The sequence below is a fragment of the Chanodichthys erythropterus genome, chromosome 24 (genome assembly GCF_024489055.1).
Source record: "Chanodichthys erythropterus isolate Z2021 chromosome 24, ASM2448905v1, whole genome shotgun sequence".
NCBI lineage: Eukaryota > Metazoa > Chordata > Actinopteri > Cypriniformes > Xenocyprididae > Chanodichthys > Chanodichthys erythropterus.
In genome coordinates, this window is record NC_090244.1 from 29,290,584 (window position 1) to 29,303,725 (window position 13,142).

The 13,142-nt window shown below is 37.5% G+C and overlaps 2 long non-coding RNA genes across 2 annotated transcripts; both read left to right on the forward strand.

Moving 5' to 3' along the window:
* Positions 1-1,788: 1,788 nt before the first annotated feature.
* LOC137014573 (uncharacterized) lies at positions 1,789-12,904 on the forward strand. The gene is made up of 4 exons (XR_010893862.1): positions 1,789-1,940; positions 2,333-2,400; positions 2,599-2,642; positions 12,471-12,904. It is a non-coding gene; the product is annotated as an uncharacterized lncRNA (long non-coding RNA).
* Positions 4,408-7,435, forward strand: LOC137014575 (uncharacterized). The gene is made up of 5 exons (XR_010893864.1): positions 4,408-5,074; positions 5,493-5,625; positions 5,784-5,889; positions 6,207-6,319; positions 6,890-7,435. It is a non-coding gene; the product is annotated as an uncharacterized lncRNA (long non-coding RNA).
* Positions 12,905-13,142: the final 238 nt, after the last annotated feature.

The window sequence follows — 13,142 nt, forward strand, 5'->3', positions numbered from 1 at the left end:
TCCACGTTCATCAGCTATCTTAATGGCAAATAAGCCAAGCTAAGCAGCAGGAAGAACAGTTCATCATGACCTGAGTGAAGTGATTCAAGTGATTCACAACAGATTGACTTGATTAGTCATAATCACAAAAAAGTTAAATGTTAAAGTTTTAATTTATTAGTGCATTTATAATCAAGATTTTATATGTAGATTCTAGATCATTACATTGTCATTGATAAGCATTTCTTAACGATAAAGCACAACTTTCTCATTCAAAGCAAATCCACTTTGAGAACCACTGGTATAGAGTACATAGAGTTCACACTTACATCGATTAAACAGAGTAAAGATTATGCGTATTTGGCGTGCTGTCTGGGGGAGGGCTCCGAGCTTGGGATATTTAATGCAATGTTTTTCAATAGGATGGAAGATAATGCAGTGGGAATAACTAATGTTTGCTGTCTGCGTTTATTTATTACAGGTAAAAAAACTAAGTGCATTGGGCTATGTCCCAATTCTATTTTTCGGCAAGAAGGATAAGGCCTCTGGAAAGTGGGTGGCCGATGTGGTGACTCATCTGCCACCCACTGAGGATAACCTAAAAATTGTGGCCACCATGAGAAAGGCCTACAATTTTGTATTGATCAAAGAAGGTAGGATTTGTGTAATTTAAGTCATGACAGTTTTAAACTGGGGTTTTTTTATGATGGTGAAATATTGAAAATTAACATACACATACAATATTGTAGGGAACTCCACGACGACATTGCCCGAGCCCCAGCCTCAGGCCCAGACCGAGCCACAGCCTCAGGCCCAGACCGAGCCACAGCCTCAGGCCCAGACCGAGCCACAGCCTCAGGCCCAGACCGAGCCCCAGCATCAGGCCCAGACCGAGCCACAGCCTCAGGCCCAGACCGAGCCCCAGCATCAGGCCCAGACCGAGCCCCAGCATCAGGCCCAGACCGAGCCCCAGCATCAGGCCCAGACCGAGCCCCAGCCTCAGGCCCAGACCGAGCCACAGCCTCAGGCCCAGACCGAGCCCCAGCATCAGGCCCAGACCGAGCCCCAGCCTCAGGCCCAGACCGAGCCACAGCCTCAGGCCCAGACCGAGCCACAGCCTCAGGCCCAGACCGAGCCCCAGCATCAGGCCCAGACCGAGCCACAGCATCAGGCCCAGACCGAGCCCCAGCATCAGGCCCAGACCGAGCCCCAGCATCAGGCCCAGACCGAGCCACAGCCTCAGGCCCAGACCGAGCCCCAGCATCAGGCCCAGACCGAGCCACAGCCTCAGGCCCAGACCGAGCCCCAGCATCAGGCCCAGACCGAGCCACAGCCTCAGGCCCAGACCGAGCCACAGCCTCAGGCCCAGACCGAGCCCCAGCATCAGGCCCAGACCGAGCCACAGCCTCAGGCCCAGACCGAGCCCCAGCATCAGGCCCAGACCGAGCCACAGCCTCAGGCCCAGACCGAGCCACAGCCTCAGGCCCAGACCGAGCCACAGCCTCAGGCCCAGACCGAGCCCCAGCATCAGGCCCAGACCGAGCCACAGCCTCAGGCCCAGACCGAGCCCCAGCATCAGGCCCAGACCGAGCCACAGCCTCAGGCCCAGACCGAGCCCCAGCATCAGGCCCAGACCAAGCCCCAGCATCAGGCCCAGACCGAGCCCCAGCATCAGGCCCAGACCGAGCCACAGCCTCAGGCCCAGACCGAGCCCCAGCATCAGGCCCAGACCGAGCCCCAGCATCAGGCCCAGACCGAGCCACAGCCTCAGGCCCAGCCAGAGCCCCAGCCTCAGGCCCAGACCGAGCCCCAGCATCAGGCCCAGCCAGAGCCACAGCATCAGTTCTTGGCCCTGGCTGAGTCCCAGCCTCAGGCCCAGGAAAAAGAGACATTTTATCTTTTAGATTTATACCCCGTCTCTCTCCCTGTGAAAGAACAACCCCCCCCAAAAAAAAGAAAGTGTAAGTGAACTGTGGTCTTAGCACACTATGTATGAATTTCCCCTTTTTGTAATCATTATTCATGAAATTTAAAGTTCAGGCGAATTTAAATACAGTCAATTAGTTAATAGTGATTAATTTTCAGTGGCCAGTCTGATACACAAAGGAGTTTGTCCTCGCATAAATACCTTTCAGTACTGAACACACACTCTAGGAGTAAAGCAATGAGCAATACACACTTGAGGAGAGATGAATACACGCGCACACACACACACACATGTAGGCAGCCCAGGTAGCTCTTATTTTCTGTTCTGATGTTTGAGGACAATGTTAATGTTCATTTCAAGTTTTTTGACATTTATGGTTAATTAATATTTATTTATTTATTTATTTATTTATTTTTGTCATTTAAGGTTGCCGGAAATGTAGTAGGCAAAAAGTTTTCAAATATGACTCCATAACAGGAAGAAGGATAAATGAGGTAAGAAATATATTTTTCATTAGGCTCTGATCATCTCTCCATTGTCTGTGGCTCATCTGGCTTTTCACATATCACAAAATACTGACCATTTAAGCAAGTGGTAATTTGAGTCCATTTAAGTTCAACTGAAGGCCAAGTTGCCTTGCCCCAAAAATGATGATATTCAAAACCTGATTATATGTTTGTGTCTTTCTGTAGGGGCAAGCAGAAGTAAGGGTGAAATGGTTACCTTGCTCTGCATGGTAAGTACTGCTTTATATTGGTATATATTGCCTTCATAAATGTCCTTTCTGTTTCCACTTTTAGCCATCTCATAGGAGGTGGATAAAGGTTGGAACGTAAGGTTGGAATGTATATTGTAGCACACACAAATTTAAATGTACAGGTGGGTCTCAAAGTTTTGCAACCAACAAGCAGCGGTGAGAGAATTGTGATGTCCACTAGGTTTTAAGTCCAGAGTCAATGCAGCCTTCTACGTGGAGATTTTAGAGCATGGTTCCATCTGCTGACAAGCTTTATGTACATGCTGATTTCCTTTACCAGCAGGACTCTGCCCCTGCCACAGTGCCAAAACTGCTAGTAACTGGTTTGCTTAGCATGGTATTGCTGTGCTTAACTCATCACACCTGAACCCCATAGAGAGGACAATGATAGACACCAAACCTAACATTACAGACAACCTCAAGGTCACTATCAAAGCAACCTGGGATTCCATAACACCTCAGCAATGCCATACACTGTTGGCCTCCATACCACACCACACTGATGCAGTAATTTGTGCAAAAGTAGCCAGACCAAGTATAGAGTGTATGCATTAACAATTTTTGATAAGTCAGATTTGTAAATTTATTTTCAAAAGGTCGACATTTCTGTATTCCTCTTTATTCTAATATTTTGAGTTGATGATTTATGGTTTTCATGAGCTGTAAGCTGTAATCATCAAGATTAAAACAACAAAAATTGCTTGAAATATTGCACAATATTGTAATTTTGGAGACCCATCTGTATATTAATTACACTGTTGGTTACACTGTTGGTATAGGTTGGATTAAATGCAGTGTCAAATATTGCCTACAGGATTTAGCCACTTGCTCTTTTCAGTACCATGCATAATTGCCCCTGTGTGATTATATGTAGGAAGTAGACATTCACCAATCAACCCAGTCTCATATGAAAACGTATCCTGACTACGTTGGTCCAAAGTGCAAAACGTAGAGGGGTTACAATAATGGCCCTTAAATTGTATGACTGTTACATTTTTTTTTGCCTATTGTTTTGCGTCCAAGTCACGTGACTTTAGAGAGCCCGGCCGTGAGAACAAAAAACATGGCGGACGTTTCTCTACTTTTTAGTGAAAAAAACAATATTTTGAGTTAGTTTCTGCATAAAAATAAGTTTTGATTACATTTTTAGCGAGAAATATATATTCTATTTTCATAATATTCACTCAGTGAATGTACATAATCACTCGCTTGCGCGTTGTTGCAAAGATTTATCTGATCTCGCCAGAATAATGTGAAACTGCTACGTTTTGGTTGCTATGAACAATATTTTATTTTCTGCATCAAAATAAGGTTTGATTACATTTTAAGCAAAAAATATATATTATTTATTTTCATAATATTCATTCAGTGAATGTACATAATCACTCGCTTGCGCGTTGTTGCAAAGATTTATCTGATCTCGCCAGAATAATGTGAAACTGCTACGTTTTGGTTGCTATGAACAATATTTTATTTTCTGCATCAAAATAAGGTTTGATTACATTTTAAGCAAAAAATATATATTATTTATTTTCATAATATTCACTCAGTGAATGTACATAATCACTCGCTTGCGCGTTGTTGCAAAGATTTATCTGATCTCGCCAGAATAATGTGAAACTGCTACGTTTTGGTTGCTATGAACAATATTTTGAGTTAGTTTCTGCATAAAAATAAGGTTTGATTACATATTTAGCCAGAAATATATATTCTATTTTCATAATATTCACTCAGTGAATGTCAACCCGTTCTCACTCCTGACCGTTCTCACGCTGAAGAAGTCTCCTTCAGAACACATCGCGATATTTGGCATCAGTTCGCGTGTGCTGGATGTTGGTAAGTAGTCGTAAATACGCTGTTCTAATGTTTGATATAATGTCTTTTCTGTTTGCAGATATTAATCAGATTAACGTTAGCTCCCTCATGTTTAGTCACTGCATTATATCTGTCACCTCCGCTGAGGTTTTGCTTTTCATTGCTTTCTATATTAAATACTAAACTAGGGTGATTAAACACTGTCACGTGACGTGCAATATATTGCACAATATATATAACATATTCATATCAGGTTCAAAGTAGTACAAGTGTAGTTTCAAAATGGTATTTGTTGTAGAAGCACGGTAAAAAACAACACTTACCATGCTTTTTACCACAGTATTGGTCGTTTTAATGTGATTTTTGTTGTAAATACAGAGTGACCACAACACTTATCATGCTTTTAATGCCTAATAATGTTAAATCCAAAAACTGTAAGGTCAATAAGAACTTCTTTCCTATATATATTTATATATAAACCTATATATTATAAATAATGATATTTTCTTTTCTCTTGTTTTAGCTGAAAAGACAAAAAGGGCCTTTCGGAAATGGATGAAGGAGACAGAAAGCTGCAAAGGCAAATAATTGCAATGGTATGTATGTGTTGCTTTTAACCCTTTATCAAACATTTTATCAAGCATTTGTTAAATAGTCTCACAGTAAATTAAAATTAAAGTCAAATCCTGTACATATTTATCACCTTATTTTGTCATATTCAAAATAATTGAATATCTGATGTCTATTCAATATCTAATCAGTTACACTGCTGATAATGTCCTGCTTGCATGTGAAACATGTTATTTTTTTATTTATTCTTTTAAATATAAATATAGCTTGCTATTAAAGACATATGTTTAATCATGGAAATGCCCACATATCAGTGAACTTATTACATAAATGCATTTAACATTTAATTATGCAACACTCTTTACAGAAGGAAATCCTACAGTTATGTGTAAATTGACAACTTGAATGTGATGTTTTAAATTTACCTTCCTTTCTGTCTTGCAGGATTACTTGCAGATTACTTAGTCCTTCTTTTTAGGATCTCTACAACATCAAACTCAACAGCTCTTTTAAGAGCCGACCCTCACAAGAGCTACTAGTGAGTCGCTGCAAACCTGCCGTGATCAGCCCTTTCCAGGTAAAGTTTCTAGATATTTAAATCAGTATTTACTCATCAAATGCTCTCCTGGATGGTATGGTAAATTAACTTATTTATAACTGTCTCAATTTGTATGTTTTAAGAACAAGAGTAATTGCACACAGAGTAAGTAGAGACTTTCTTGTTTTTCTGTGCAGAGAAGGAAGACCAGTCCTTATATTAAAGCAAGCTCATCGAAGTCCTTTGTTTAGGGTGAGGAAGGAACATGACCATCTCATGCCCAAAGAAGACAGAAGTCCATTGGTATGTCTTGTGTTGAGGCAATGCTGTAATATGTAGTACAGAATTTAATGTTGTTCTCTCAAAGGACTATTAAGTTCTTAAAAAGTTCTTAAAAACTGTTCCTTCTGTTTTTTTTTTGTTTGTTTGTTTGTTTGTTTTTTTAGATAAAAGCAGACAGGGAAGCTTTGGAAGATAATGAGTTAATATAATATAATATAGTATAATAGGAATTAAATAGTAAATGTTCTTTAAATTATGTGTAATACCTAGTTTTTTTGGCTTGAAATAAGGCCTTATACTGCACAGACCTAAAACATTGTATTTGTGTTTTAAAACAGATAGCAAGTGAAGTCACTAACAGAAGATCCTAGAGGAAAAACGACTGATGTGCAGCTACGGAGGAACACAAGAGGCAGAAACTATGCATGGCCATGGCTTCTTCATGAGTACGGTAAGTCCTGTGCCTATTCTTAATTCTTGCCTTAAAGTTTTTATTGCAGTATTTTAACAATTTTACATTGTACAGGTTATCACTTGGTTTTTGACCAAATTATGCTCTTGAAACAAGAAACAGAAGAGTATGTTGTCCTGAAAGAAATCAAGGCTCAAAAGAGAGCATGCCTTTCTAAAAGATTTTTAAAACATGTTGCTGTTAATATGGGTAAAACAGTTTTTGTTCAGTACTTAGCTTACAGTCTGTGCTGCATTATATTATGTACTGCTGTTTTGTAAAGTTAAATCAGGAACAGGCAACTCTAGCCCTTTTGCTGTCTCCTTTTTGAGGTGGAGAGTTTACCTCCAACCATAATTGAGCACACCTGAAAATTTTAACCAAAGTCTTCAGGTGTACTTATAGACAGTTACAGGCAGTTGGGTTTGAGGTTGGAGCTAAATCTGCAGGACCGTGGACGCTGAGGGCCAGAGTAGCCCACCACTGTTTAAATCATGCAGAACATAAGCTGACCTGGCTGTCCATTAAACTACTTAACTTGAATTGTGTGTTTTTTTGTTTTACTTTTAGACCAGGACTGAAGAACGCCTGACAATGGGATGTTAAGACTTCTTCCTCTGGTTGAGAAAAAGCTACAGCACATCAGTGATCACATCTTCTGGTCATCAGTTGTACTGTAGAGTACAACTGAACAAACTGTTTAGAAGAAGAAGAACATGAACATGATAGAGACATGTACAGGGAAGAGCAAGAACCCAGTTCAGCTGTGATAATGAATCTTTATTTTAAACTCAATATCAAATCTGTTTTCTGGATCATAGTTGACTGGATGGGATTCTGTGGCGCTCATTTGTGCAATAGGAGTAAAGTCTGTGAATGGATTATTATGACGTTAACGTATTTTTGAAGACACGTTTTTATTTATCTTGAATCTCATTTGTCTTTATGCAAATTTCAACCTTATGCTGTATCCTCCAATAAAGTGTTGTGTAATAAATTATGGTGAACGTGGTGTTTGGTAGAGTAAATACAATTTAACTAAGCTGAGTTTATTTCATAATTTAAAAAAATGACATATAATTTCCATGATTGTTTGGGACAACAATGCACCAAAAGTTGCATATACTTTCATGTTGTGACAAGGATGGCAGTTTCCAGATAAATAAAGGGAAGGAATGTGAATAAAGAGAGGCTGCAGTGGGTTATACTGACACAAACACTTCAAGCAGAACTGAAGAAGATGGATGTTGATCATTCTGGTACATCTACTACTGCATTCAAAATGACAGCTGGACATTACTGATGTCAGGCATGTGAGGAGCAAGAAGAGGGGGTGATAATGTCATTTTGGCACAGTTTCTTATTTTACTGAATAGTGCATTATCCTTGTGTAAGTAATAGTGAAGTGTAAATATAAATAGTTTTTAGTTTACTGCCAACACTGGCAGCTGGATAATGGCAAGTTGTTGTGGGTTCATCCATTATATTTATTGGTGTTCATACAAAAAAAAAGCAAAGAAATAATCAACTACTATTCAATTAATCAATTATTATTATTATTATTATTATTGTATTACAACATTTTGTTATAATATTTCCATATTTCATCAGATGGTCTCACAATACCCATCAAAAACCTATACAAGCATGATGTTAGAATGGAAAATGAGGAAATGATAAAATACTGCAATATTTAAATGTGATTCAACAACGTTTGTTATCCATGATGAGGAGTACACACCTGTGTAGATTTTAATGCCCTTCCACCCCCAAGGGGCCAGTACCGGCCCCTGGAAGAGCAAAAAAAAAAAGCACATTTCAAATGGCTGTAACACAAAGTCCGGTTAGCGTATCAAAGAGAAAATCAACAGGACAACTGCTTATGCTATGATTACTAAATAATGTTGGGCACAGTTTTCAGACATACATGGAAAGCTGGCATAAAGGTTTTTTAATAGTGATTACAGTAAAATATTAAATTTCAGCCTGTCCCTCATATATGTAATAAATGTTTGCAAAATAAACATATTTAGATATCGAGTTGTCCATTAAAGATCTTATTATTTTAACATTTATCATTTCTTTACTAAACGTTTTAAACTACATTACCCATAAGTCTCTGTCATTCTATCAATGAACGGGAAACATGGCGCTGTAGTTCATTGAGAAGCTAGGGTTAGGGTTGGGATCTCGGTAAAGGAGTAATTTCTCACAACATGGAAACACTTTATAGTTAACTTAATGTATGAGTAACGTAATATTCACACTAAAACAAACTTTGTAAGATAAAGCGCCGTTTTATATGGGTTGAAAGGTAGTCCAATCACAGCGAGTTCTGCGATAGAGTCACAGCCAATCACAACACGGCTGAACAGATGCGTCACGCTTACTTGTCCATTTATGGTAAATGACGACAGATCTCCTTCGGTTCCGGCTGACGAGAAAGATTCCTTAAATATATAATTAATCTAATTAAATATAATAAAAATCACATTTTACAACGAAAGACTCCTTTGTGTTTTAAACTGATGCATAAATATATTTGAAAGAGATATAATTGCATCTACTAAAGTGCTTCTAACATTTACAGTAGATATGTAGTATATTAAAGGTATACATTTAATCACTTATTTATACCATTCTTCACCATTTGAACTCTTGGAATTAAAATAAATATAAATAAAAGCATAATGAATGTACTCGATTTTGTAATCATATTCCAATATTTAGTGTCAAAGACAAATGTAGTCCCCAAACTACTGCACAACAGTATAAAAATCAGTTAATTGTGAGAAAAAAATATATCCAGTTACAGAGGCAATCTATTATAGTGAAATATAACTACACAAATCGATATGATGAAGTATTATTTTTACAAACCAAGAGATGAGATAAAATTCCATGTGAAAATAAGTTTCTTTAAAGAATAGGGGGAAAAAATAACATTTTACATTCTCAACTTTAATACAATACAATATTGTGTTTATTGTTCACTTTTACTGTAACTAAATGAAAGGCAAATTCAAATAGTTAATGCATTTTATAAATGTTAAATATTTTCAGCAATAAAATGCTTCTATAAAATACATTCATGGGTATGTTACATTTACATTATCCAGGTACTGATATAATGATACCATAGATGTAGTTAAGGTGCACATTTACTATAGTGACACTGTAATAAAAGGTTTAATGAAACAAAATGCAAGACATTTTCAAGTCCATCTAAATGAAGAGGTAACAAACTCACAGAATAATGTCCAGAATGTCAATGTGTCATTTCTGTAATACTCTATATCAGCACCAAACAGAATTAAATAAATATTGATTGTTCTCAGAGGGTTTTCCTGAACACTCTCACTAACTTCAATTGTTCGGACAAACAGCTGCTATACACACATGCAGAAATACATATTTGACTATAGTCGCAGCATTACTAGAACTTTTACCAAAACTCCGGATGAGCACTGGTGCTTCTTTGGTAAAGGCAAGAATATGGAAAAAGATAAATTACTATTTTCAATATTGGTTCTGCACGTTTCAAGGAGATCATAAGGAGGAGTCCACGTGAAGACTTTTAAAAACTGTGACAGAGTGAAGGGTGCACCTCCCCGGACACACCCTAAGCATGACCAAACAACAACACCCAAAGACAGATATGAAGTGGACACCACCAGGAGAATGCAGGGGAAGACATGGAAACGAAGGCCTGAAGAATGTTGGTGTCCCATGGGAAGATGTGGAGAATGTGGTCACAGATTGGATACGTTGGAGGACACTTGTTACCCAATGTGCCCAGCACAGCACTTGATGATGATGTTGTGAGTTCATACATAACCGTAGGATTTCCTTCTGTAAAGAGTGTTGCACAATTAAATGTTAAATGCATTTATGTAATAAGTTCACTGATGTGTGGGCATTTCCATGATTAAAAGTATAGCAAGCTATATTCATATTTTAAAAAATAAATAATACAAATAAATAAATAACATGTTTCACATGCAAGCAGGACATTATCAGCAGTGTAAATGATCATGACAAAATAATTGAATATCTGATGTCATGTGACAGGTCAAATGATAATTTTCACTCTTGCAAACAGAGGTAGTTATGAGGTGCGGAGAGACATCATGTATCATTGGAACATTTTGGGCCCAATCTGTAATCATTTTAAAGAATTCAATGGAATTAATATAAACTTTTATGTGTGGGACGTCCAACTGTCCAAGAAGGGGCACAACTGATTTACAAATAAGGTGATAAATATGTACAGGATTTGACTTTAATTTTAATTTACTGTGAGACTATTTAACAAATGCTTGATAAAATGTTTGATAAAGGGTTAAAAGCAACACATACATACCATTGCAATTATTTGCCTTTGCAGCTTTCTGTCTCCTTCATCCATTTCCAAAAGGCCCTTTTTGTCTTTTCAGCTAAAACAAGAGAAAAGAAAATATCATTATTTATAATATATAGGTTTATATATAAATATATATAGGAAAGAAGTTCTTATTGACCTTAAAGTTTTTGGATTTAACACTATTAGGCATTAAAAGCATGATAAGTGTTGTGGTTACTCTGTATTTACAACAAAAATCACATTAAAACGACCAATACTGTGGTAAAAAGCATGGTAAGTGTTGTTTTTTACCGTGCTTCTACAACAAATACCATTTTGAAACTACACTTGTACTACTTTGAACCTGATATGAATATGTTATATATATTGTGCAATATATTGCACGTCACGTGACAGTGTTTAATCACCCTAGTTTAGTATTTAATATAGAAAGCAATGAAAAGCAAAACCTCAGCGGAGGTGACAGATATAATGCAGTGACTAAACATGAGGGAGCTAACGTTAATCTGATTAATATCTGCAAACAGAAAAGACATTATATCAAACATTAGAACAGCGTATTTACGACTACTTACCAACATCCAGCACACGCGAACTGATGCCAAATATCGCGATGTGTTCTGAAGGAGACTTCTTCAGCGTGAGAACGGTCAGGAGTGAGAACGGGTTGACATTCACTGAGTGAATATTATGAAAATAGAATATATATTTCTCGCTAAATATGTAATCAAACCTTATTTTTATGCAGAAACTAACTCAAAATATTGTTCATAGCAACCAAAACGTAGCAGTTTCACATTATTCTGGCGAGATCAGATAAATCTTTGCAACAACGCGCAAGCGAGTGATTATGTACATTCACTGAATGAATATTATGAAAATAAATAATATATATTTTTTGCTTAAAATGTAATCAAACCTTATTTTGATGCAGAAAATAAAATATTGTTCATAGCAACCAAAACGTAGCAGTTTCACATTATTCTGGCGAGATCAGAAAAATCTTTGCAACAACGCGCAAGCGAGTGATTATGTACATTCACTGAGTGAATATTATGAAAATAGAATATATATTTCTCGCTAAAAATGTAATCAAACCTTATTTTTATGCAGAAACTAACTCAAAATATTGTCCATAGCAACCAAAACGTAGCAGTTTCACATTATTCTGGCGAGATCAGAAAAATCTTTGCAACAACGCGCAAGTGAGTGATTATGTACATTCACTGAGTGAATATTATGAAAATAGAATATATATTTCTCGCTAAAAATGTAATCAAAGCTTATTTTTATGCAGAAACTAACTCAAAATATTGTTTTTTTCACTAAAAAGTAGAGAAATGTCCGCCATGTTTTTTGTTCTCACGGCCGGGCTCTCTAAAGTCACGTGACTTGGACGCAAAACAATAGGCAAAAAAAAAAAATGTAACAGTCATACAATTTAAGGGCCATTGTTGTAACCCCTCTACGTTTTGCACTTTGGACCAACGTAGTCAGGATACGTTTTCATATGAGACTGGGTTGTCACCAATATATTGGCAGAACATCAGTATCGGCCAAGATCATCCTTGTTGACTGATATCGGCTATTGGCTAGTTAACTTTCTATGACTTTATTGATGAGAGTGGCTGATGTTTATCTGTTACATTGCATCAAGCACTATATATGTATAGGTTTGTATAAAAACAATGAAATACAAAACCGTACAATTTTTTTGAAAATATTTATGCTGTGAAACTATATATATAATTTTTTTTTTTTTTTTTTTTTTTTTTTTTACTGATACAGTGGAAAAATCTGGGAGGAGACATGGGAGCCGGCCTGCCAGTTCCCACCAGGTGCCAACCATGTGTGACGTCACCCATTGGTCTGTAGTTCAATATGAGTTGAATACCTGCTATGAGTTGTCGAGTTACCCGTTACGGGCACAGCCATCCTGGTTGCGGATGTGACTATTTTAGACGAGAAGGAGGAGCCACGTTACGTTACACACTTTCAATGGTTTCCACCCTAACATGCTGTCATGCTGTTTTTTTTCTTTATTATTGATTTTTGTAAAAAAAAAAGCTGTGTTCAAATAAATCAAAGTATACCTATATTTCTGTTTGTCTTTCCATTCACCTTGTGGGTTAGCCAATCAGCTGAAATCTTCTTCAACGCGTCAAATGATATATTGCAATATGATGCACAAAAGTATGTAGGAAGGTGGGACATGTTTTCATTTATATTAATTGACACCATTAAGAGACAGTTGATTCCACCAGCTAAACCATATATATTATGGGGAAGCACAGGCGAAGCACTGCTACTTGGGGCGCAGAGATATTTGTGGATTTCATCTGTTGCGTGATATCTCTGCGCCCAAGTAGCAGTGCTTCGCCTGTGCTTCCTCATTATATAGTCCCAAGTCAATATCTGCCTAGGAAATCGCCTAGTCTTATTCTGCATCGCTATTTGTAT